The 24,831-nt window shown below is 46.1% G+C and overlaps 1 long non-coding RNA gene across 2 annotated transcripts; it reads left to right on the top strand.

Annotated features, from left to right (window-relative positions):
- Window positions 1-8,152: 8,152 nt before the first annotated feature.
- Window positions 8,153-12,685, top strand: LOC134433299 (uncharacterized). 2 transcript variants are annotated; one of them, XR_010031534.1, is made up of 3 exons: window positions 8,153-9,077; window positions 9,768-9,843; window positions 10,612-12,685. It is a non-coding gene; the product is annotated as an uncharacterized LOC134433299 (long non-coding RNA). The 2 variants fall into 2 exon arrangements; XR_010031533.1 differs by having other exon boundaries at window positions 8,153-8,395; window positions 8,903-9,077; window positions 9,768-12,685.
- Window positions 12,686-24,831: the final 12,146 nt, after the last annotated feature.

Here is a 24,831-nt window from a genome sequence, read left to right on the forward strand (position 1 = left end):
AAAGCGCGACTGCCGTAAATACGGCCGTAAAGCGCGACTGTCGTAAATACGGCCGTAAATCGCGACTGCCGTAAATACGGCCGTAAAGCGCGACTGTCGTAAAAGGTGCCGTAAAGCGCGACTGTCGTAAATACGGCCGTAAAGCGCGACTGTCGTAAATACGGCCGTAAAGCGCGACTGCCGTAAATACGGCCGTAAAGCGCGACTGCCGTAAATACGGCCGTAAAGCGCGACTGCCGTAAATACGGCCGTAAAGCGCGACTGTCGTAAAAGGTGCCGTAAAGCGCGACTGCCGTAAATACGGCCGTAAAGCGCGACTGTCGTAAATACGGCCGTAAAGCGCGACTGTCGTAAAAGGTGCCGTAAAGCGCGACTGTCGTAAATACGGCCGTAAATCGCGACTGTCGTAAATACGGCCGTAAAGCGCGACTGTCGTAAATACGGCCGTAAATCGCGACTGTCGTAAATACGGCCGTAAAGCGCGACTGTCGTTAATACGGCCGTAAAGCGCGACTGCCGTAAATACGGCCGTAAAGCGCGACTGCCGTAAATACGGCCGTAAAGCGCGACTGTCGTAAATACGGCCGTAAAGCGCGACTGTCGTAAATACGGCCGTAAAGCGCGACTGCCGTAAATACGGCCGTAAAGCGCGACTGTCGTAAATACGGCCGTAAATCGCGACTGTCGTAAAAGGTGCCGTAAAGCGCGACTGTCGTAAAAGGTGCCGTAAATCGCGACTGTCGTAAATACGGCCGTAAAGCGCGACTGCCGTAAATACGGCCGTAAAGCGCGACTGTCGTAAATACGGCCGTAAAGCGCGACTGCCGTAAATACGGCCGTAAAGCGCGACTGTCGTAAATACGGCCGTAAAGCGCGACTGCCGTAAATACGGCTGTAAAGCGCGACTGTCGTAAATACGGCCGTAAAGCGCGACTGTCGTAAATACGGCCGTAAAGCACGACTGTCGTAAAAGGTGCCGTAAAGCGCGACTGTCGTAAATACGGCCGTAAAGCGCGACTGCCGTAAATACGGCCGTAAAGCGCGACTGCCGTAAATACGGCCCTAAATCGCGACTGTCGTAAATACGGCCGTAAAGCGCGACTGCCGTAAATACGGCCGTAAAGCGCGACTGTCGTAAATACGGCCGTAAAGCGGGACTGCCGTAAATACGGCCGTAAAGCGCGACTGCCGTAAATACGGCCGTAAAGCGCGACTGTCGTAAATATGGCCGTAAATCGCGACTGTCGTAAATACGGCCGTAAAGCGCGACTGCCGTAAATACGGCCGTAAAGCGCGACAGTCGTAAATACGGCCGTAAAGCGCGACTGTCGTAAATACGGCCGTAAAGCGCGACTGCCGTAAATACGGCCGTAAAGCGCGACTGCCGTAAATACGGCCGTAAAGCGCGACTCTCGTAAAAGGTGCCGTAAAGCGCGACTGTCGTAAATACGGCCGTAAATCGCGACTGTCGTAAAAGGTGCCGTAAAGCGCGACTGTCGTAAATACGGCCGTAAATCGCGACTGTCGTAAATACGGCCGTAAAGCGCGACTGTCGTAAATACGGCCGTAAAGCGCGACTGCCGTAAATACGGCCGTAAAGCGCGACTGCCGTAAATACGGCCGTAAATAGCGACTGTCGTAAATACGGCCGTAAAGCGCGACTGCTGTAAATACGGCCGTAAAGCGCGACTGTCGTAAAAGGTGCCGTAAAGCGCGGCTGTCGTAAATACGGCCGTAAAGCGCGACTGCCGTAAATACGGCCGTAAAGCGCGACTGCCGTAAATACGGCCGTAAAGCGCGACTGTCGTAAATACGGCCGTAAAGCGCGACTGCCGTAAATACGGCCGTAAAGCGCGACTGCCGTAAATACGGCCGTAAAGCGCGACTGTCGTAAATACGGCCGTAAATCGCGACTGTCGTAAAAGGTGCCGTAAAGCGCGACTGTCGTAAATACGGCCGTAAATCGCGACTGTCGTAAATACGGCCGTAAAGCGCGACTGTCGTAAATACGGCCGTAAATCGCGACTGTCGTAAAAGGTGCCGTAAAGCGCGACTGTCGTAAATACGGCCGTAAAGCGCGACTGCCGTAAATACGGCCGTAAAGCGCGACTGTCGTAAATACGGCCGTAAAGCGCGACTGCCGTAAATACGGCCGTAAAGCGCGACTGTCGTAAATACGGCCGTAAAGCGCGACTGCCGTAAATACGGCCGTAAAGCGCGACTGTCGTAAAAGGTGCCGTAAAGCGCGGCTGTCGAAAATACGGCCGTAAAGCGCGACTGTCGTAAATACGGCCGTAAAGCGCGACTGCCGTAAATACGGCCGTAAAGCGCGACTGTCGTAAATACGGCCGTAAATCGCGACTGTCGTAAAAGGTGCCGTAAAGCGCGACTGTCGTAAAAGGTGCCGTAAATCGCGACTGTCGTAAATACGGCCGTAAATCGCGACTGTCGTAAATACGGCCCTAAAGCGCGACTGTCGTAAATACGGCCGTAAATCGCGACTGTCGTAAATACGGCCGTAAAGCGCGACTGTCGTAAATACGGCCGTAAAGCGCGACTGCCGTAAATACGGCCGTAAAGCGCGACTGTCGTAAATACGGCCGTAAAGCGCGACTGCCGTAAATACGGCCGTAAAGCGCGACTGTCGTAAATACGGCCGTAAAGCGCGACTGTCGTAAAAGGTGCCGTAAAGCGCGACTGTCGTAAAAGGTGCCGTAAAGCGCGACTGTCGTAAAAGGTGCCGTAAAGCGCGACTGTCGTAAATACGGCCGTAAAGCGCGACTGTCGTAAAAGGTGCCGTAAAGCGCGACTGTCGTAAATACGGCCGTAAAGAAAAAACCAGGAGGGCACGGAGTAACCTAGGGGGTAAAAAAAGAAAAAGAAAAGAAAGAAAATGCAACAAAAAACAAACCCACAGAAAAAACCTCGAGATGGGCGAGAAAACCGCCCCCCCCCCGAAAAAAACCCCAAGATGGGTAAGAAAAATCCCAGAAATACCTCAGGAAAAAAAAAAAAAACAGGAAAAATAACCCCAAAACCAAACAACCAAAAATCCCAAACAACAACAACAACAAAATGGGTAAGAAAACAAAGCAGAAGAAAACCCCAAGATGGGCAAGGAAAAGCCCACAATAGAACCCCGAGATGGGCGAGAAAAATCCCAGAAAAAAAAAAATACGGACAAAAACCCTAAGAAAAACCCAGAAAAAAAAACCAGAAAAGAACCCAAGATGGGCAAGAAAAATCCCCTGAAACTGACCAGGGAAAAACCCCAAGATGGGCAAGAAATAAAATCAGAACAAAATACTAAGATGGGGAAGAAAAATCCAGGAAAAAAAAAAAAAAAACCAAAATGGCAAAGAAAAACCCAGAAAAAAAAATAAACAGAAAAAAAAAATCCCAAGGGGCAAGGAAAAACCAGAAAAAACACCAAAATGGGCAAGAAGAAACAAAGAAAAAACTCCAAGAAATGCCAGAAAAAAATCAAGGAAAAAGGGAGTAAAAGCCCCAAGAAACAAGGCAAGAAAGAGTGGCAATAAAGGCCACAAAAACTCAAGACAAAAAAAACCAAAAACAAGATATGCCAGAAAAGGTACGAAAATGGTTCTGCCAGGTGCGATCAAGGTGAGCGGGTTCAGATTCAGGTCCAGGAGATGAACAAGTGTCAGATTAGCTTGGGGCACTGCTGTGCAATGCAGCTGTGACAGGATTTATGTTTAAATATAGTTTAAATAAATTGGGGATTGTTTGGCTTTTATTGGGGTATAGGCTGGAGATTTCATAAAAAATATAAAACTAGAAATCCAAATATATCATATATATGTCAATATCAATAAATATTTAATATATATAGATATAAGTAAAAGAAATCTATTGTGTCAAAAGAATATATCTATTATTATATAAAAAGGTATTCTCTCCAATATATATAATATCTATAAATATAACAAATGGAAATTACAAATATAGATGTGAATAGAATTATGACAAACAAAATTATTTTTAAAATTTTAAATGTGTTTTAAAGAAAGGGGTGTCTTTGCTTTTTATTTCATTAGAGGCAGAGGTTTTATTTTAAATAATGTAAGTACTATAGAAATGTAAACCGACATACAGAAATATATAATAAATATATAGAGATATAAAGATATAATACCAAACTATGAATAGAAATAGAAATAGAAATCTATGTAAGTAACATAAAGAGATGCAATATATAATATAATTTTTATTATACAGTAATATAAATTCTAAATATACATGCAAATATAAATATGAAAAATATATGATGGGGGGCTCGGAGCAACCCAGGTGCGAGTGTGAGGATGATGGGGGCTCAGAGCAGCCCAGGTGTGAGTGTGAGGATGATGAGGGGCCGGCTCCTGCCGGGGCGAGGCTTTGCCTCAGCTCCCTTTTGCATGGAGCTGCTGAGTGAAGGGGTTTATGGGGCGCTCCCGGCGCTGTCTCATGGAAGGACTGCGGGAGCTTCCCACAGGGTCGGGGAAACGCCTGGATCCGCGCTTGGGTACGTGGAGCATCGCTTAAAGGAGGTGCCGAGGGATGAATCTTTGTGGCGGGGAGCAGCAGCCGAACAGGTGAGCCCGTGTGGGTTTGGAGCGGGGACTTTTCTCCTTCCCCTTTGCAATTTCATCTTGCCAGTCCCTCCCCGGTTCCCCAGGAACAAAAGTGGAGCTTATGAAGACAAAAGGAATTACGGAGAAGGAAGCAGCTCCTCTTCTCTTATTGTCTGTGTTTGAACTGAGGGGATCCCTCTTCACTTGTGGTTTTAAGGGTGTTGATTGCAGGAAAAGCTGCCTTTTCCAGGCTGTTAGGGGTATCCCGGGGGTGACAGGGAATCCCTGCGTTCTATTTTAAGGGGAATGGGAAAAGTATTCTTGTGGTATTATGGGTTTGATTTGAAGGCAGCCCACCCCATTTTCATCACCCTAGGGTTTAAATGGAGGGGGCAGCCCTGGTGTCCCTCCTTTTCAAGGGTTTGAAATCGCCCTTTCCCATCAGTCGAAGGCTTTCATTTGAGGAGCACCCCTTCTTTTCTGCTCTCCTAGGGGGTGAAATTGGAGGGGAGAACACATTTCTTTGCCCTTGTTGAAGTGAGGTGAGCCCCGCCTGCGGCGTAGGTTTCGGGGTTGGCTTGCGGGAAGCCGCAGCTCCGGCAGCGTTTGCAGGGCTGCAATGGGGCTGTGCCGCTGCATTGGAGGGCGCTCCTCGTGCCCGCGGCCCGGCCCGGAACGTTCCCGGCCCGGAACGTTCCCGGCCCGGAACGTTCCCGCTCGGGAGTGCTGCTGGCACGGCCCGAGCAGCTGCCGGGGCGCACGGGGTTTTGGCGTGGCCAGGGCGGCAGTGGCGGAGCCGCGCCGGTGCGAGCCATGCGGAGCCGAGCGGAGCCAGGCCGGGCCGGCCAAGGGCGGCAGAGGCGGCGCGGGCGCTGCTGCACCGGCCCGGGCGGTGCTGGCCGCTCCGTCCGCTCCAGGCGCGGGGCTCGGGCGCCGCCGGTAGCCCCGGGCCCGGTACCGGCCCCGCCGGGCAGGGGCAGCGGGCGGGGCTCCCCGGGACGGCGCCGGCCCCGCGTGCCGGAGCGGCCGCCGCAGGAGCCGCTTTCCTGCCGGGAGCCGCGCTCCGTCCGGGGCCGGCAGCGAGCGCGGGGTTCGGCCGCTCATAGTTCGGCGGTGCCGTGGCTCGGAGGCGCTTTGGAGGCGTTGATTGCATCGCTGTGTTCGGTTTGCAGCGGGTGTACGCTAAGGGATACGGTGTTCTTCCTGAGTGGTACGGTTCTCGGTGCCGGTAGGGATGATAAAGGTTTGTTTTGGATTGAGTTTTGTAGTCGGAGTTTTTTTTTTTTTCCCGGGGTATTATGTTTAGAAGGGCGTGCAATGATTTTTACGGGTCATAGCGTGAAGCAGCGGTTCGGATTTTAATTCTGTTGTGGTGGCTTTTATTAGCGTGAGTCTGTAGTGTTTGTTTTGGAGGGCTTGAGGTAGCGTCGTGTCGTTCATAGCAGCGGGTTTTTAATCTTTATAATTGCATGTGTGTTTATCGTCTTCCAGGGCTTTTATTTGGTTGGTTTATTTGATTGTAGTGTATGTTTTATGGTTACGGGTAATTTGGGGGACATTGTTTATGGTTACGTTTGTCTTTAGTCTTTGTGTTTGTTTCTAGGTGGTATTTTTATTTTGATAGCTTGAGGCACTATGGGTTTATTCAGTTGGGAATAATTTTTTTGTTGCAGTTTTAAGTTTATCTGGTTTTTGGTATTATTCTTGTTGGTTTCTTTATTTTCTTTTTTTTTGTTGTTGTTGTTGTTGTCTTTTAATTTTTTTGAGTATTGTTTATCAGGGTTTATTTTGGGAACATGGGTATTTATATGGTGGTTTTTAAAACTATTTATTTATTTGGGTAGTTAATTTCTTAGTTTTTAGTGGTTAAGATGTTTTTCCATTTTGTTAATTAGTTCAGGTTTTAAAGTTACTTTTACAGAGGATTGTTTATTCGTTAAGTTAGCGTAGAGGTAGAATTTTGTTGGTTTTTTCTTTTTTAGTAATGTCGTTCAGGGTGAGCGGCACTGGCTTGAGTTGAGTAGATTGGTTTGACTTTTTTTTAGTACTTTTTGTAATTTGCTGTGTGTGTTTCTATAGGATTTTCTTTTATTTTGGTTCCATTTTTCTGTCGTGATGAGAATTGTTATTGAAAAGAGTGTTCTTGGTTTTTTCGCTGACACTTGTTTGGCTGTTGGAGGTATCTTGATGTTTTTGGAAGATATTGGTGAGAATTTGATGCTGTTTATTTTGTCATTTCATTTAGGAATTGGATTTTAAATATGCAATTATGACTCTAACTATAGTGAAACAAAAGAAATAGATGTGTAGCAATGGGAATGAGCCAATTTTATTTTTATATATTCGGTCAATTTTTAAAATTTAACATGTAACATAAGTCATTATATGTTACAATAAGTTACTCTAATTTTAATAGAGTATTGTGTATGTTTATAGATATATGAATAGAGAATATAAATGTAAATACAAGCCAAGCAAAAATACAAATATATAAATGTATTGCAACTATATGCAGATCTATAAAAACTTATTAATAAATTGTAAATGTAAAATAACATAAATTGATACAATATATAATACACGTAATACTGCATATATTTTATGAAAAATATTATAGGAAATGGATATAAAATAGATATAAATGCGGGTGTGATATATCTATCTACTTATATCTATCATTTGTTGTATATTATGATAAATATAAATATAAAAAAAATTTAGGTAGTTTAAAATAATGGATGGTTTTGTTTTTTCTTTGCCAAAGCAGGGGTTTTAGTGTAAAAATTACAAATACAAATAATATAAAGGTAGAAATATAAGTATAGAAATATATCATAAACACATTAAAGATTTATATAAAAATTAGAAATATAAGGAAAAATAAGTTGTAGCAGTAGATATGGTAAATAATTTAAAAAATAATTCCCGTATATTTTTTGAATAAGGTGCCTATTATATGTAGTTATTAATATAATGCATCAACATAAACTATAAATATATATAAAATATCAACTATCTATAAGAAGGAATAAAAGCTCTGTGTCACATGCAGCAGTAGAAAATTTCAGGCTCCCAGGGAATAAATCGTTTTCTTTAAAGCATTTTCGTTTTGGAGTTTTATTTTTACTCCCGGGTAGCCTGAAAGTTTCTACTGCTGCTTTTTTATTCTGAAGGTGGAAAGGTAAACCAAGATCAGAAATAGAAGAAAGGCAAAGGGAAGGGAAGGAAAGGAAAGGAAATGAAAGGAAGCAGGAGAGCAAGGGGGAAGGGAAGTGGTGAAAAAAAAAACAGAGTGAAAAAAGTAAAAAGAGTTGGAGGAAAAAAGAGAGGGCATCCGGGAGGAGCGGTGCTGCCTCAGGTCCTTCCCCGCCCTGGGGCGAAGGACCCGTTTGATGCCCAGGAGGGACTGCAGCTCCCGGTGGCGGGGGACGGAGCCGTGGCTGTCAGCCCGAGACTACAACTCCCGGCAGGCCCTGTTGCCGGCGCGGCGTGTGACGCAGCGGCTGACGCGGCACGTGAGTGGCTGCCAGCCCGAGACTCCAACTCCCGGCAGGCCCTGCTGCCGGCGCGGCGTGTGACGCAACGGCCGACGCGGCCCGGCATTTTTCTCTAAATCGGCAGTAAATACAGCTGAGTAAAATTAGCTTGGTTTTCTTCCTTCTTTTGTAACTGAACTGTTTTTATTAAAAATTCTATTTGAATATGTAGAAAAAGTGGGGATGTCCTGTAATATATCGTAGCTTTTCTTGTTTACAGGGTGCTCAGAAAGCATGCGTCCCTTAGAGTCCCACAGAAAGGTTCTCAGTGCGCTCTCTATCAAGGTATGTATTTACAAATAAGTGATCCCTTTAGATATTTGCCTGTGTACCTTTTCCTGTAATTCAGAGCTTGCGTTCTGTGGGTTGTATGATAAAGCTGTAAAACATGTAAGAATGGTTTTGCAAGTCTGAATCGTTGAAGGCAGCAATAAGTGGATTTAGAGCCTGTTCTTGAGCAGACAAAGGGAAAAAGTGTGACTCTGATGCTGAACTTGTCATTTTTCATTTGACTTGTCTTGAATGATTTAGGAATAGAGAGAACTAGAAAAAGAGAGAAATAGAATCGATTATTGAGCAGTCCTCAAATGCTCACCATAATTCAGTGTAGAGCCAAAGGGAAGGGTGATGGAACAGAGCTCTGTGCTTTGGAAGGAAATAAATTTAAACCTGATCTCCGCACAGAGTCTCACTAACTTCTGTGGTTTTAAAATACAAAATACGTTTAGGAAGTGTTGGAAGTTAGTATTTTGGGAAAGAAACGGCAGTTCCACAGAACATTCCATTTCACAGAGGCTCTAGGAAGGATTCATGTTGTAACTGCTGTCACTGCAATCAGTTGGTGGTTCAGCCTTGAAACGTGCACTTGGCCTTCTATAAAGCGCTGTTTTGTTTGCCTTTCATTGCTATGAGTCTTGATAAATTGGAGAAGAGCCCAAGAGAAATTTTTCATCCCTTGATATAAAAGGTAGGAAGTGACTTTTTTTGGTTTGGTTCTTTTTCTTTATTATTTCCTGGAAATAAAAGTAATTAAGTATAGGTACTACTGGTTTGTTTCTTCCAGTAGCAGATGATAACAATAGCAGTAGTAATAGTAAAAATAATAATAGAAATAATAATAATAGCAATGTAATACTACCTAAACTGTCTTTATCCATTGGACTGGCCATTTCAAATCAAAACTTCTAAACACAAATCAAACCATCATCCTTGTAGAATCTTTCACAGCAGCGGGCTAAAGATCCTGGTTTTGTTGACAGGATTTATTGGTTCTGGAAGAGCAAGAGGGAAGTACAAGCCTAACTACTTCTAGCTCACAGACCCGTCCAGTGAACCCAGCTTTGTGTTTTGGTGGGCTTTTGATGACTTTGAAATCAATTGCTCATTCCAGTAAAAAAAATTCATGTTTTTTTGAACGTGACAGCAGAAATAACTTTAAGCACCAACTTAATAATAATAGATCACCAGTTTAAGTTAAAAATTCATGCTATACTAACAAAGTTCAAAGGTAAATTATTACCTATTAGGAGATGGTATAAAGTGTATGTTCTAATGTGTAATGCAAAGATACATACATACCAGATAGTCCTTAGAGGAAACAAATTTTTATGACTGCTGTTTGATTGTTTACCATACGATATTTGGTTTTATTTCCCAGGGATCGGTGAATTTTAACTTTGGAGTCCTCTATGCTAAGGATGCTCAGCTTACAGATGATGAAATGTTCAGTAATGGTGAGTTTTTCACGTTCTCTTTAATTGCTGTGCTGATCTGAATAAGAAAAAAACAAAAGCAAGAGGGAAAAAAAAGGATGGTTTATTATTTTTTACGCTGTTATGTTTGTTTCCTCAGTATTTGCTGCAGCTCTGCTTACCCAAGCTTTGTGTTCCTTCTGTCCCACTGGGAGTTGCCCAGTTTGGTTGCATCTGGTGAAATTCACCCTGAGACCTTACACAACTAGCTCAAACTACGTGAGAGCCATTTGCAGTTCTCTCCAGACACCTGGAGAATGGGTGACGTTTCTGAGGGTCTGGCAAGTGTACTTCTATCAAAACTCAGTCTGTGAAGTTTCTGGGGAAAACCCTTCTGTGTCCTGAAGGGTTCAAACTCCTGTGAGGATCCATTTATCAGGTGCTCACCTGGATGGTTCCAGCTCTTAAAGTGAACACTTGTACTCTTACCCTGTAGTTTACATCTATTGTATTTTTGTTATTTTGCAAGATTTTTTGTCTTTGCAAAATATTGTGCATTTCACTCTTTGGAACCTCTCAGATGGTTCTTTGGTGCAGCACCACCCCATGGGACACTTGGCTGCTGTCCTGAAGGGGATGGTCACTAGAATTGTAAATTCTGGAGAGTTTATAAGTCTTCTGTCCCCAGGGAGGTACCATGCTTTGTTTACTTTTGTTCTGTTTGTTAGGCGCTGCTTCTCGTTGCAAGTATGAATTTCAAACTGCCCTGTTCTTATTTTAACTGTTTTCCTGGTTCTCTCCGTCCGACAGGGAAAGACTCTCATATCCTCGTCGTCGGGCTCGGTGCTGTCCAAGAAGATACAGAGACTAAAAAAATCATAAGCAGCAAAATATGACTGCAGGGAAAAGAAGCTGGAGAGAACAGAATGTGATATTGTTATCCTTACCCTGTATTAGAAACATCCGCTGTGCCTTGATGCTGGCAGCTGCCAGGGGCTTGTTAGCTCTTTGTAGGCAGGTGTAGGTGTTCACTTGTAGGTTTTTTCTCTGGACAAGTCAATTCAAACTTTGCTAAGCTTATATATGCAAATTACTCTCTAGCACAGTCCAGCATGACATTTTTGAATGTTGTAAAAATACCATGTTACTTGGAAATTGCTAATGATGAGAAGCTTTAGGGGAAAATAAGATGTCAGTGTTGGGAGATGTGAGAAGAATTTTGAGGGGATGTTAGACTGAAATAAAGCACACTTGAAGCTGGACTGGCATGCTGGCAGATCCCCTATTAAACAGTAGTGCTGAGATTAGCCTGGGGGTTGCCCATTGTTTCTGTAGAAATAAATGTTTTCTGGTCTTCAGAAGTAAGCTGCTTTGAAAAGCTGGAAGGCGCAGCATAGTGACAATCCGTGTGCTTCGCATTAAAAATAGATTTCAGAAGGGTCCTAGGCTTTTGTCTTTTCCTAGAAGTCGATGTAATCCTGTCGAGGAGTTTTTAATTCTGTGCTGCCATGTCATCAATCAGGGCCCTGTCGTACTAATCATCATACAGATGCAAAACAAAAAATCAGACCCCGTCCCAAGCACTTAGAGCCCAGAATACGATTTCCTCAGGCTGCCATTTGTGTGCCATCGGTACTCACCATGGAAGCGAGCTGGGGATTGTTGCACCCGTTGGGAACAAACCGCTTCTTGTCACACAGAAATGGAATTGGGACGACGCCTCGGCCAGCCCCTCTGTGCCATCGTCTCCTGAATCTGCAGCAGAGCAGTTCCAGTCCATCCGGGCACGTGCAATCCAGTTCCTGATGATCTGAGCACACGGAGCAGTGCTCAGCTGCTGTGGGGGGCTCAGGGAAGGCAGAGTGTGCATTGTCATCTTCCTGAACCTACAGACAAATCAAAGTGAGAAGCCACAGGGTGGAAATCAGTTGCATATATGCTAAACAAAACTTGCAGGTTGTTTTTAAGAATTGTTTTTGCTTGTTCTTTGTTGTGCTTCTGTGCTTAGAAAACCTCCCTTTAAAATCAGTTCAGTTCATCAGTTGAACCTTTGTTTGCAGACCCTCAGTGAGCAGAATTTGTTGCAGACTCAGTGCACGCTGTGCCGGCCTCCCGGGAGTGTGAGGAGCTCATGTGTGCTACTTTTTGCTTTAGGACGCTCTGAGGTATTTATTCCTTTTGGGATACGTGATGAGAATTCCCAAGAGAGGTAGTTATAAGGTATGACATTGGGAAAAAGCCTGTGTGGTTGGAATGTTGTTGCTGTCAAAAGTTAATTTTTCCTTCATTCTTAGCCAGTAGTTAGCTTTTTGCTTTATTTTTGTGGTATCAGTATTTTATTGTTTAAAAAATTCCTTCAAAATAACTTCAGTGGTCGCCCACCAGTACCTTGTTCAGATTTGCCTATTTGCTTGTAGCTGAAATGTTCACATCTTGATTATCATTCTATTTAAGAAACTGCTGCCCAGCCAACTAATAACTGAATATCCATCTGTCTAGGACACGGGGAGAGGATTTAGGTAATGTCTTTGTTTCCAGAAAAAAGTTCCAGTGTACTTTCTAAACAGAGGAGAAGGGGGTGAAGACTCTGGGCTCTGATGCCGTTGGGGCACCCCAAGGTCCCCAGGAGAGGGAGCCCCACTGCGGTGCAGGAGCAGGTGTGTTCTCATCTAATATTGAACAAATTATAAATATGAAAATTATAAACATGAAAATATTTTTAAAATACTTAAATAAAGCAGGTTTTCTTTATTGGTCAATAGGCAGGGTTTTGATTGTAAAAATTATAAATACAAATAATATAAAGGTAGAAATCTAAGTTTAGAAATATATAATAAATACATACAGATAAATATAAAAATTAAAAATATAAGAAAAAATTAGTTGTAGCAGTAGATATTATACATAATTTAAATACTAATTTAAATCTATTTTAAAATTGTATATATATATCATAATTAATGTAATACATCCAAAGAAACGATAAATTAAAATATGAATGTATAATTATACAAAGTATAAATAAAAAATATTTCAATATCCTTTAAAAGAAGGGGTTTTTTTATATATTTGGTTAGAGACGGGGTTTTTATTTGGAATAATGGAAGTATTATAGAAGTATAAAACTAAATATAGAATTATACAGTCAATATAGAAAGATATTTATAAAAACACGAGCGAACGACGCCTCCTTCGGCCGAATGGAATGAGCTCAGCCGAACCAAGGCGAGACCGGCCGAACCTGACGGCCTCGAGCGAACCGAGGCCAGGCTTGCGAGGCTGCCTGAACCGAGCCGAGCTCAGCCGAACCGAGCCCGCTGCTCTCGTGCGCGCTAATTAGCGCGAGTGCGGTCACAGCCTAATAAGCTCCTGTGCCACGCCGCGCTCCAGATCGTGTCCGTGGGATGGCCGGGCCGCCCGCGGGACGCGGCAGCAGGAGAGCCCCGAGCCGGGCGAGTTTAACGCGAGGCGCCGCCGCTTGCCCACCCTCAGGGAGCCGAGCTCAGCCGAACGCGCAGAGAGCGGCTCCGAGTTCGGCCGAAGCGAGCCGGGCCGCGCCGAGCGCAGAGAGCGGCTCCGAGTTCGGCCGAAGCGAGCCGAGCCGCGCCGAGCGCAGAGAGCGGCTCCGAGTTCGGCCGAAGCGAGCCGAGCCGCACCGAGCGCACTGAGCGGCTCCGAGTTCGGCCGAAGCGAGGCGAGCCGAGGCGCGCCGAGCGCAGAGAGCGGCTCCGAGTTGGGCCGAAGCGAGCCGGGCCGCGCCGAGCGCACAGAGCGGTACCGAGTTCGGCCGAAGCGAGCCGAGGTGGCCCGAGCGCAGAGAGCGGCTCCGAGTTCGGCCGAAGCGAGCCGAGCCGCGCCGAGCGCACTGAGCGGCTCCGAGTTCGGCCGAAGCGAGCCGAGCTGTGCCGAAGGGTCGAGTCTGGCCGAATGCAGATGACAGTGGCCGAGTTTAGCCGATTACAGCCGAATTTAGCCGAGCAGCTGTGAGCCTTGAGGTGAGCGTGCATCGTTGCCGGCCTGGGATTGAGTGAAATGCACTAAGGAAACCAGCTTTGGGGAGGGAGGCAGGGAAATCCTCTCCTAACGTTTACCAATTCTTCCGTCAAACTCATCACGGCAGCACAGCGTGAAGACTGAAAGTGTAAGAAGATGTGGAGAGAAACAGAGAATCTGACAGGAGCATCGAACGCACAAGTGCACGAATTTTGCTTTTTTGCTTGGATGGAAACTCAGAAGTTGTAAGGAATTTGGGAAGCTTTTGTTCTAGCTAATAAAAGAAGTTAGTTTAAATTAAAAAAAAAAAAAAGTGGTTTCTTTTTTCTTCACTATTATATTCTTTGCTGGTATATGGTGTGTTGTTTTATTTCTTGGTGTTATTAGCTCTGTGTAAATTGTTTTTTGAGTGAAGCTAACTTTGCATCGGTTGTTTTGTATTTGAGGTAGGATCAATTTCAATAGATTTCTTTCACAGACTTCTGATAGGTATTACTGGGATTTTGGTTTTGTTTACTGTATGCATAAACATAGAGATTTGGTAGGGCCAGCTGGGCTGCTGGAGTTTTGGGTGTGAATTTATTAGATGGCTTTTGTTAAACACAGAATAATTATAGAAGGTAACAGCAAATTACTCAATTACCCAATTTATCCAGCTATGTAACCTTACCACAAAGTTTTATATCTTGCCAGTTTTCTGTTCTTCTGCTCCAGGTAGTTGTTGCAAAAAAGAAAGTACTGCTATTCTTCTGAAGAACTTTCTTCTATGACAAGCCCTTTACTGCCCTTGAATGTGAGTCAGAGGAGCCAAACAGCTGCAGCTGCTCTGAGGGCTTGGTGGGATTGCCCCCTCCCTTTTCCTGGGTGCCATGGGAACGAGAGGCGGGGCACAATCAGGGGTTATTAACCCCAGCCGTGGCTGAGGGGCTTCATACCCTCTCTGGGATGTGCTGGGGCAAGAGCTCTCCTCATTTCAGGGAAGAGGCTCTTTCAGCTCATCTCAGCTTGTTTTCAGCAAGTGTTTCTGGGCATCTGAAGCACAGAGGCTTGGAAGATTCTGTGAAGAAAACAGCATAGAACACAGGGAATGTTTAGGTTTGTGATTTTGGGTTTTGTGTTTAGGGGTGGTAAAGTGCCTTTGTAATTTTTGGTTTTGCTCTGTTTTTTTTTTTTTTTTTTGTTGTTGGATTTTTTTTTTGGTGGAAATTTTGGTTTCTTAGGTTTTCTTTTTGGGGTTTTTGGTTGGTTTTCGTTGCTTTCTTTGATTTTTTGGTGGTTTCTGTATTTTTTTTTTATTTTTTTGTGGGGATTTAGGTGTTTTGGGTTTTTTATTTTTGTTTTCTGATTTAGTTTTTTTTTTTGTTTTGTTTTGTTTTGTTTTTTGGTTTTTTTGTTTTTTTTTTTTTTTTTTTTTGTTAAATTGAGGAGTGAGACTCCCTGAAATTCCAAGCTGTGTCAAGCACAACAAATTCTCAGCAGATTCATCATGTCTTCAGAGGGATCTGCCCAGTGTCCAAGATGATGTTTGAGACTCAGGCTTCTGATGAGTTGAGGATTGTGACTGGGAGAGGGAGGGTGATCAGGTATCCAGTTAGGAGTTATTGTGGAAGGGGGGAGGTTTGCAGGCAGCAGGGTGAGAAAGGGTGTTTATTTGTTTATTTGAGGGCCCTCCCACACAAGGCTGTTCAGAAGCCTAGCAGAGGCATTCCCATACAGCACACAAGGTCAGCCACTGCACTCACAGCAATGCCATTTAACTTTGCCTTTCTCTTACCCAGGTGCCACCCCTAATGAAGGCCACAGCCTTGGAATCAGGATGAAGCTGGAGCCTGAGGCAGCCAGGCATACTCAGGAAAAAGCAAGTAGCTGCCTTGGTGGGATTTGGCCCACATAACTCTGGACTCACACTTTGGTTTTGGTTTTCTTTATTGTAGCTGACACCTGAGAGACACCAGCCCAGTGCCAGCAGGACCTTCCCAGGTGACGAGGTGGCCTTTCTATGCACCTGACACAGACTGACATCCCCTGATGTCTGAGAGATAAGTAGAGGGCTGTGACCCACAGAGGGGATGAAGGCATGGTGCTGGTTTGGGAACTACTGGGAGGGGTTTTTGAGTCCAATTTGGAGGTAGGGGGTGTTCATGAAGTGGCCCCTTAGGCCCCATAATAGCCATGTCTCACTTTTGATCACAGTGCTGAGGTGTGCAGGGCAGAGCAGTCCCGGTGTGTCTCGTGTCCTTTGTCTGTTGTGCATTATGTGTTGTTTGTGTATCCCATGTCTTTTACCTTAGGGGGGCCTGTCAGAAACCTTGGCATCATTGTTAGCATCTGTGATCTCTGCATTCCTTGGCCTGGCACCCAGGCCATAGAACTTTTGACTGGGGAGCTCAGACAGGCATCAGACTCTCTTCTCTCTTTGGAAGCATCCAGTCAGGTGTCTTGTCAGGTCTTGTTCTGAGCTGTCTGGACAGCTATGCCCCACCTGGATCCATTATGGTGGATTAGGACTTGTAAGAATGTGAGGGCAGGCAGAGGATTCTGACCATAGGATTCCTAGGCATCGATCTTTGCTGTTCTTGGAATAAATCATTCAGTTAGCATCTTCTTCCTCCAGGGTTCTCTGAGCCTCATCAGCTGACCGTCAGTTTGAACTCAGTCATCTCTCTTAGCATTCTCTCAGTCCTTGCAGCCATTTTCCTTGCCAAGAGATTTCTGTTCCTGTTGTGTCCCCGTTGTCTGTCCTGTCCTGTCCTGTCTGTCCTGTGTCACGGGTGTCAGCACACGTATGTGCCGGAGCTGCTCTGCCCTGCCGCACAGCCTGGTGCGATAGGAGAGGGCCCGGGGACTTGGAATGTGTAATGTGGGGTGTAGTTGGACTCTAGGTGGGATTTGTAGATGGACACAGGATATCTGGAGCTCCTCAGTTATCCTGCAACTGTTTGACTCTTGTCCTAATTTTTTCCTCAGGTTGAGATGGATTAAATCTGTGCCAGAGGGCCCCGTCCCGGGTGAGGGGATTGCCCCGAGCAGGTGAGGCCCCGTGTGTCTCTGCAGCAGAAGTGTGTATGGTGACTGTGTTACAGCACTGTTCTTTGTCTTTCTTTTTAGGAAATCAATCTGGATACCAGCAGCCAAGGTGAGCAGCGGAGAGAAGTGGTTGTTATTGCTCAGCTCTCAAGCACAACAATTTTTCAGAAGATTCATCGTGTCGCAAGAGAGATCTGCCCAGTGTCAAGGATGATGTTTGAGATTGAGGCTTCAGGTGATTCAGGATTGTGACTGGGAGAGGGAGGGTGATCAGGTATCCAGTTAGGAGTTCTTGGGAGGGGGTTTGCAGGCAGCAGGGTGAGAAAGGGTGTTTATTTGTTTATTTGAGGGCCCTCCCACACAAGGCTGTTCAGAAGCCTAGCAGAGGCATTCCCATGTCTTGCAGCACACAAGGTCATCCACTGCACTCACAGCAATGCCATTTAACTTTGCCTTTCTCTTACCCAGGTACCAACCCTAATGAAGGCCACAGCCTTGAAATCAGGATGAAGGTGGAGCCTGAGGGAGCCAGGCACGCTCAGGAAAGGGCAAGTAGCTGACTTGCAGGGATTTGGCCCACATAACTCTGGACTCACACTTTGGTTTTGGTTTTCTTTATTGTAGCTGACCAAGAGGCTCATAGGTGCTCACGAGGCCCTCCGAGGCAGACGCATTTCAGGTGCAAGGTGGATCCACATCGCCGATCATCCAAAAGATAAGTTGAGGGCCACGGCCTGGAGATGAGAGAATAGTGGGTTGGGAGTTCTTGGGGCAGATTTAGAAATTAGCAAAGGGAAAAGCATTCTTCTCCAAGTGCCTCTTAGGACAGCTAAAGGGAGAGGCTCTACTTTTGATGGCAGCTTTCAGGTGGGCAGTGCAGAACAGCTCCGGTGTGTGCCGTCTTCCCTAGTGTGTCTTTGGGGTCCCTTTTGCCCTCTTCCCTCGAGACCCTCACCACAAGCATGATGTGTCGTGTTTCATGTCCCCCTGTTTGTCACGTTCTGTGTCACGGGTGTCTGCAGGTATTTTTGCCGGAGCTGTTCTGCCCTGCTGCATGGCGTGCTTCAGTAGGACAAACCATGGGGAGTTGGAATTTGTGGCGTGGGCTGTACTTGGGCTCTAGCTGCTCTTCCTAGATTGACATAAGGTGTTCGCAGCTTTTGAGTTATCCTGGTGTTGTTTGACATATGTTCTAACTTTCTTTCAGGTGCAGCTGCATTCCATGTGTGGCAGAGGGTCAGGGTTAGGAGGTGCCGGGCCTTCTTAGGAGCACTGTGAGTAGCAGAATGGTGGGGTTTTGACCGATGCGGTGCCAAGGTCAGGCACTGATGTTTGGTTCTCTTTAATCCAGCTGTCTGAGAGACCCCAGCCCGGTGCCAGCAGGACCTTCCCAGGTGACGAGGTGGCCTTTCTTTGCACCTGACAGGGACCAGCATCCCCAGATGTCTGAGAGATAAGTAGAGGGCTGTGACCCACAGAGGAGATGAACGTGGGGTGCTGGGTCAGGACTCCCTGAGGTGGGGGTCTGAGTTGGCTCTGGCAATGAGGGTAGCCAAGATGTGGCCCTTAGGCCCCATAAAAGCAACGTCTCCCTTTTGATCACAGTGCTGAGGTGCGCAGCAGGGCAGAGCAGTCCCGGTGTGTCTCGTGTCACTTGTCTTTTGTGTATTGTGTGTTGTCTGGATATCTCATGTCTCTTATCTTAGCCCTGTGAGGAGCCTCTCAGAAACCTTTCCTAGCATCCGTGATCTCAGTGTTCCTCGCCCTGGCACCCATGCCATGGAACTTTTGACTGGGGAGCTCACACAGGCATCAGAAATGCATCTCTCTTTAGAAGCGTCCAGTCAGATGTCTTGTCATGTCTTGTTCTGAGCTGTATGGACAGCCATGCTGCGCAATGATCCATTATAGCAGACTAGGACTTGTAAGGTTGTGAGGTTAGGGAGAGGATTCTGACTGTAGGATTCCCGAGCCACCATCTTTGCAGTTTTTGGAATAAATCATTCCGTTTGCATCTTCTTCCTCCAGGGTTCTCTGAGCCTCATCAGCTGACCGTCAGCTTCAACTCTTCTTCTTTTGCGTTCTCTCAGTCCTTGCAGCCATTTTCCTTGCTAAGAGATTTCTGTTCCTGTTGTGTCCCCAGTGTTTGTCCTGTCCTGTCCTGTCTGTCCTGTGTCACGGGTGTCAGCACACGTATGTGCCGGAGCTGCTCTGCCCTGCCGCACAGCCTGGTGCGATAGGAGAAGTCCCAGGGACTTGGAATGTGTAATGTGGGGTGTAGTTGGACTCTAGGTGGGATTTGTAGATGGACACAGGATATCTGGAGCTCCTCAGCTATCCTGCAACTGTTTGACTCTTGTCCTAACTTTCTTTTCAGATTGAGATGGATTAAATCTGTGCCAGAGGGCCCCATCCCAGGTGAGGGGATTGCCCCAAGCAGGTGAGGCCCCATTTGTCTCTGCAGCAGAAGTGTGTATGGTGACTGTGTTACAGCACTGTTCTTTGTCTTTCTTTTAGGAAATCAATCTGGATACCAGCAGCCAAGGTGAGCAGCGGAGAGAAGTGGTTGTTATTGCTCAGCTCTCAAGCACAAAAATTTTTCAGCAGATTCATTGTGTCCCAAGAGGGATCTTCCCAGTGTCAAGGATGATGTTTGAGATTGAGGCTTCAGGTGAGTTGGGGATTGTGACTGGGAGAGGGAGGGTGAGCAGGTATCCAGTTAGGAGTTATTGGGGGGGTTTTGCAGGCAGCAGGGTGAGTAAGGGTGTTTATTTGAGGCCCCCCCCCCACAAGGCTGTTCAGAAGCCTAGCAGAGGCATTGCCATGTCTTAGAGCACACAAGGTCATCCAGTGCACTCACAGGAATGCCATTTAACTTTGCCTTTCTCTAACCCAGGTGCCACCCCTAATGAAGGCCACAGCCTTGGAATCAGGATGAAGCTGGAGCCTGAGGGAGCCAGGCACGCTCAGGAAAGGGCAAGTAGCTGACTTGCAGGGATTTGGCCCACATAACTCTGGACTCATACTTTGGGTTTGGTTTTCTTTATTGCAGCTGACCGAGAGGCTCACAGGCCATCACGAGGCCCTCCAAGGCAGACTCATTTCAGGTGCAGCGTGGATTCTCATGACTGATCATCCAAAAGATAAGTCGGGGGCCACGGCCTGGAGATGGCGGAGTAGCAGGTTGGGAATCCCTGGGACAGATTTACAAATGAGCAGAGGGGAAAGCAATCTCTTCTGCAAGGGCCTCTTAGGACAGCTGAAGGGAGAGGCTCTGCTTTTGATGGCAGCTTTCAGGCGGGCAGTGCAGAACAGCTCTGGTGTGTGTCGTGTTCCCTGGTGTGTCTTTGGGATCCCTTTTGCCTTTTCCCCTCGAGGCCCTCACCACAAGCATGATGTGTCGTGTTTCATGTCCCCCTGTTTGTCACGTTCTGTGTCACGGGTGTCTGCAGGTATTTTTGCCGGAGCTGTTCTGCCCTGCCGCATGGCGTGCTTCAGTAGGACAAACCATGGGGAGTTGGAATTTGTGGCGTGGGCTGTACTTGGGCTCTAGATGCTGTTCCTAGATTGACATAGGGCGTTTGAAGCTTGTGAGTTATTGTGGAGGTGTTTGACATATGTTCTAACTTTCTTTCAGGTGTGCATGCAGAGGGTCAGGGTTAGGAGGTGCCGGGCCTTCTTAGGAGCACTGTGAGTAGCAGAGTGGTGGGGTTTTGACCGATGCGGTGCCAAGGTCAGGCACTGATGTTTGGTTCTCTTTAATCCAGCTGTCTGAGAGACCCCAGCCCGGTGCCAGCAGGACCTTCCCAGGTGACGAGGTGGCCTTCCTTCACACCTGACAGGGACCAGCATCCCCAGATGTCTGAGAGATAAGTAGAGGGCTGTGACCCACAGAGGGGATGAACGTGGGGTGCTGGGTCAGGACTCCCTGAGTTGGGGGTCTGAGTTGGCTCTGGCAATGAGGGTAGCCAAGATGTTGCCCCTTAGGCCCTATAAAAGCAAAGTCTCCCTTTTGATCACAGTGCTGAGGTGCGCAGCAGGGCAGAGCAGTCCCGGTGTGTCTCGTGTCACTTGTCTTTTGTGTATTGTGTGTTGTCTGGATATCTCATGTCTCTTATCTTAGCCCTGTGAGGAGCCTCTCAGAAACCTTTCCTAGTATCCGTGATCTCAGTGTTCCTCGCCCTGGCACCCGTGCCATAGAACTTTTGACTGGGGAGCTCACACAGGCATCAGAAATGCATCTCTCTTTAGAAGCATCCAGTCAGATGTCTTGTCAGGTCTTGTTCTGAGCTGTACGGACAGCCATGCTGTGCAATGATCCATTATAGCAGACTGGGACTTGTAAGGATGTGATGTTAGGGAGAGGATTCTGACTGTAGGATTCTCGAGCATCCATCTTTGCAGTTTTTGGAATAAATCATTCCGTTTGCATCTTCTTCCTCCAGGGTTCTCTGAGCCTCATCAGCTCGCCATCATCTTCAACTCTTCTTCTTTTGCGTTCTCTCAGTCCTTGCAGCCATTTTCCTTGCTAAGAGATTTCTGTTCCTGTTGTGTCCCCGGTGTTTGTCATGTCTTGTGTGTCCTGTGTCACGGGTGTCTGCACGCATTTGGGACGGGGCTGCTCTGCCCTGCCGCATAGCCAGCTGCAATAGGAGAGGGCCCGGGGACCTGGAATGTGTAATGTGGGGTGTAGTTGGACTCTAGATGGGATTTGTAGATGGACTCATCATATCTGGAGCTCATCAGTTATCCTGCAACAGTTTGACTCTTGTCCTAACTTTCTTTTCAGATTGAGATGGATTAAATCTGTGCCAGAGGGCCCCATCCCAGGTGAGGGGATTGCCCCAAGCAGGTGAGGCCCCATTTGTCTCTGCAGCAGAAGTGTGTATGGTGACTGTGTTACAGCACTGTTCTTTGTCTTTCTTTTAGGAAGTCAATCTGGATACCAGCAGCCAAGGTGAGCAGCGGAGAGAAGTGGTTGTTATTGCTCAGCTCTCAAGCACAACAATTTTTCAGCAGATTCATTGTGTCCCAAGAGGGATCTTCCCAGTGTCAAGGATGATGTTTGAGATTGAGGCTTCAGGTGAGTTGGGGATTGTGACTGGGAGAGGGAGGGTGAGCAGGTATCCAGTTAGGAGTTACTGGGGGGGGGTTTGCAGGCAGCAGGGTGAGTAAGGGTGTTTATTTGAGGGCCCCCCCACACAAGGCTGTTCAGAAGCCTAGCAGAGGCATTGCCATGTCTTAGAGCACACAAGGTCATCCAGTGCACTCACAGGAATGCCATTTAACTTTGCCTTTCTCTAACCCAGGTGCCACCCCTAATGAAGGCCACAGCCTTGGAATCAGGATGAAGCTGGAGCCTGAGGGAGCCAGGCACACTCAGGAAAGGGGAAGTAGCTGACTGCCTGGGATTTGGCCCACATAACTCTTGACTCACACTTTGGTTTTGGTTTTCTTTATTGTAGCTGACCAGAGACTAACAGGTGATCACGGGGCCCTCCGAGGCAGACTGATTTCAGGTGCAACGTGGATGCACATCCCCGATCATCCAAAAGATAAGTTGAGGGCCACGGCCTGGAGATGGGCGAGTAGCAGGTTGGGAATCCCTGGGGCAGATTTAAAAATTGGCAGTGGGAAAAGCAATCTTCTGCAAGGGCCTCTTAGGACGGCTAAAGGGAGAGGCTCTGCTTTTGATGGCAGCTTTCAGGCGGGCAGTGCAGAACAGCTCTGGTCTGTGTCGTGTTGTCCGGTGTGCCATGTTCCCTAGTGTGTCTTTTGGGTCCCTTTTGCCTTCCCACCTCAATCCCCTCAGCACAAGCATGATGTGTCGTGTTTCATGTCCCCCTGTTTGTCACGTTCTGTGTCACGGGTGTGTGCACACATTTGTGCTGGAGCTGTTCTGCCCTGCCGCATGGCCTGCTGCCGTAGTAAAAATTCCAGAAGTAGAAATTTTGACGCAGAAATATTTAATCAAATATAAAAAAATATGAATAAAAAGATATAAAAATTATGAAAAACTACTCGCATCAGATCTAATATAGAATATAAATTTAGTTTTAAATTGACATTGGTAAAGATAAATGTGTAAGTAAGCAATATACATTAAATATACATTATAAATACAAATATGAATATAAAAATTGAACATTAGGATAAAACCTATTTAAATTTTGTTTAAAATAAAGGGTTGGGGTCTTTTTTAGTCGTATTGTGTTAGAGGCAGGGTTTTTATTTTAAATAATATGAGTGTAGATATTATTGTCATATATTTCTAAATATTGAGATATACAAACAAGATATAAATATATATAAACACAAAATACAAAGAAACACAAATAACAGGAAGAGATGTAATGAAGAATACAAATAACAGTATACATAAGTATACATTTTAAATGTACATGTGAATATGGACCTGAAAAATAGAATTTTAAAAAATATTTAAATACACTTTAGAAAAAAGGGGTTCTTTTTGGCTTTAATTTGGATGGAGGTAAAGGTTTTATTTTAAATCATCCAAGTGTTACAGAAGTAAAAATCGTAACAGAAATATATACTTACTATGTAAAAATATGTATAAAAATACAAAAATACGTTTAAGTTTTAGGGATATATGCAATATGGAATAGAAATGTATTTATAAAAAGAAATGTATAAATGGACAGTGTACATCAATATACATTGTAAATAGAAATGTGAATGTTAATATGAAAAAATATTTAAAAAAAACTTAAATATTTTTAAAATAAATTGATGTCTTTTTGTGTTTTTTTTTTTTTTTTTTTTTTCTTGTGTAGTGTTTTTGTTTTGTCTTTTATCCTATTAGATTAGAGGCAGATGGTTTTTTTTCCCTCTTCCCGGTTGTTTTGGGGCATTTATTTCAGAGCAGTTTTCGGCAGGGGTCGCCCCTGTTCTTTATTGCCGCCTTCGCTTCTGCAGCCCCGAGGCGCGCTGCGCCCCCGGCTGGGGCGGGCGGCAGTGCTGCCGCCTTGTGGGCAGAGCGTGGTACTGCAGCCGTGCACCGAGAGGCCGCCAGCTTGGGAGTGGCGCGTGGCTGATGTCACGGAGTTTTGGTTGACCTTCTCAAGATGGCGGCGAAAAGGGCGGGGAAGTGGAGGACTGGGTGGGTGTAGCTGGACTGCCTGCACGGAATACCGACGTCATTGCGGCCCCGACGGATTTTTTTGTGGCGTTTCATGTGTACTCAAGACATGCTGTGGGCTCAGGGGCGCCGCGGGCAAGCGTATTTTGGCGGGTTTGTTACAGGCATCTGGGTAAATGCCTCGCTGTGCTGGGGTCCTCTCGCGTCCACTTTCCTGCCCTGAGGCAGCCGAGCCGGGCTGAATTGTTCCGAAGAGCCGAGTGTGGCCAGAAACAGCCTACTTGAACCGAAGAGCCGAGCGTGGCCGGAAACAGCCTACTTGAACCGAAGAGCCGAGCGTGGCCGGAAACAGCCAACTTGAACCGAAGAGCCGAGCGTGGCCGGAAACAGCCAACTTGAACCGAAGAGCCCAGTGCAGCCGGAAATAGCCGAGTTTACACGAAGAGCCGATGATAGACGACTGGAACCGATAGCAGACTGTAGCCGACTTGAGCCGCATTTAGACAACGTGCCGAATACGACCGAATTTAGCCGAAGAGCTGAACTGAAACGAGTTTAGACCAAGAGCCGAACCAAGCCGCATTCAGCCGAGTTTAAACAGAACTGAATGACGGCGAAGTGCTGTGCCTGCAGTGCGCCGGTGCAGACGGCAGGGGGCGCTGTATAAAGTATAAAATATCAACTATCGATAAGAAGGGATAAAAGCTCTCTGTCAAGTGCAGCAGTAGAAAATTTCAGGCTCCCAGGGAATGAATAGTTTTCTTTAGATCATTTTCGTTTAAGAGTTTTTTTTACTCCCAGGTAGCCTGAAAGTTACTACTGCTGCTTTTTTATTCTAAAGCTAGAAAGGAAAACCAAGATTAGAAATGCAGAGAGAGAAAGAGAGAGAGAGAGAGAGAAAGAAAGAA

Source organism: Melospiza melodia, unplaced genomic scaffold (genome assembly GCF_035770615.1).
Source record: "Melospiza melodia melodia isolate bMelMel2 unplaced genomic scaffold, bMelMel2.pri scaffold_178, whole genome shotgun sequence".
Classification (NCBI taxonomy): domain Eukaryota; kingdom Metazoa; phylum Chordata; class Aves; order Passeriformes; family Passerellidae; genus Melospiza; species Melospiza melodia.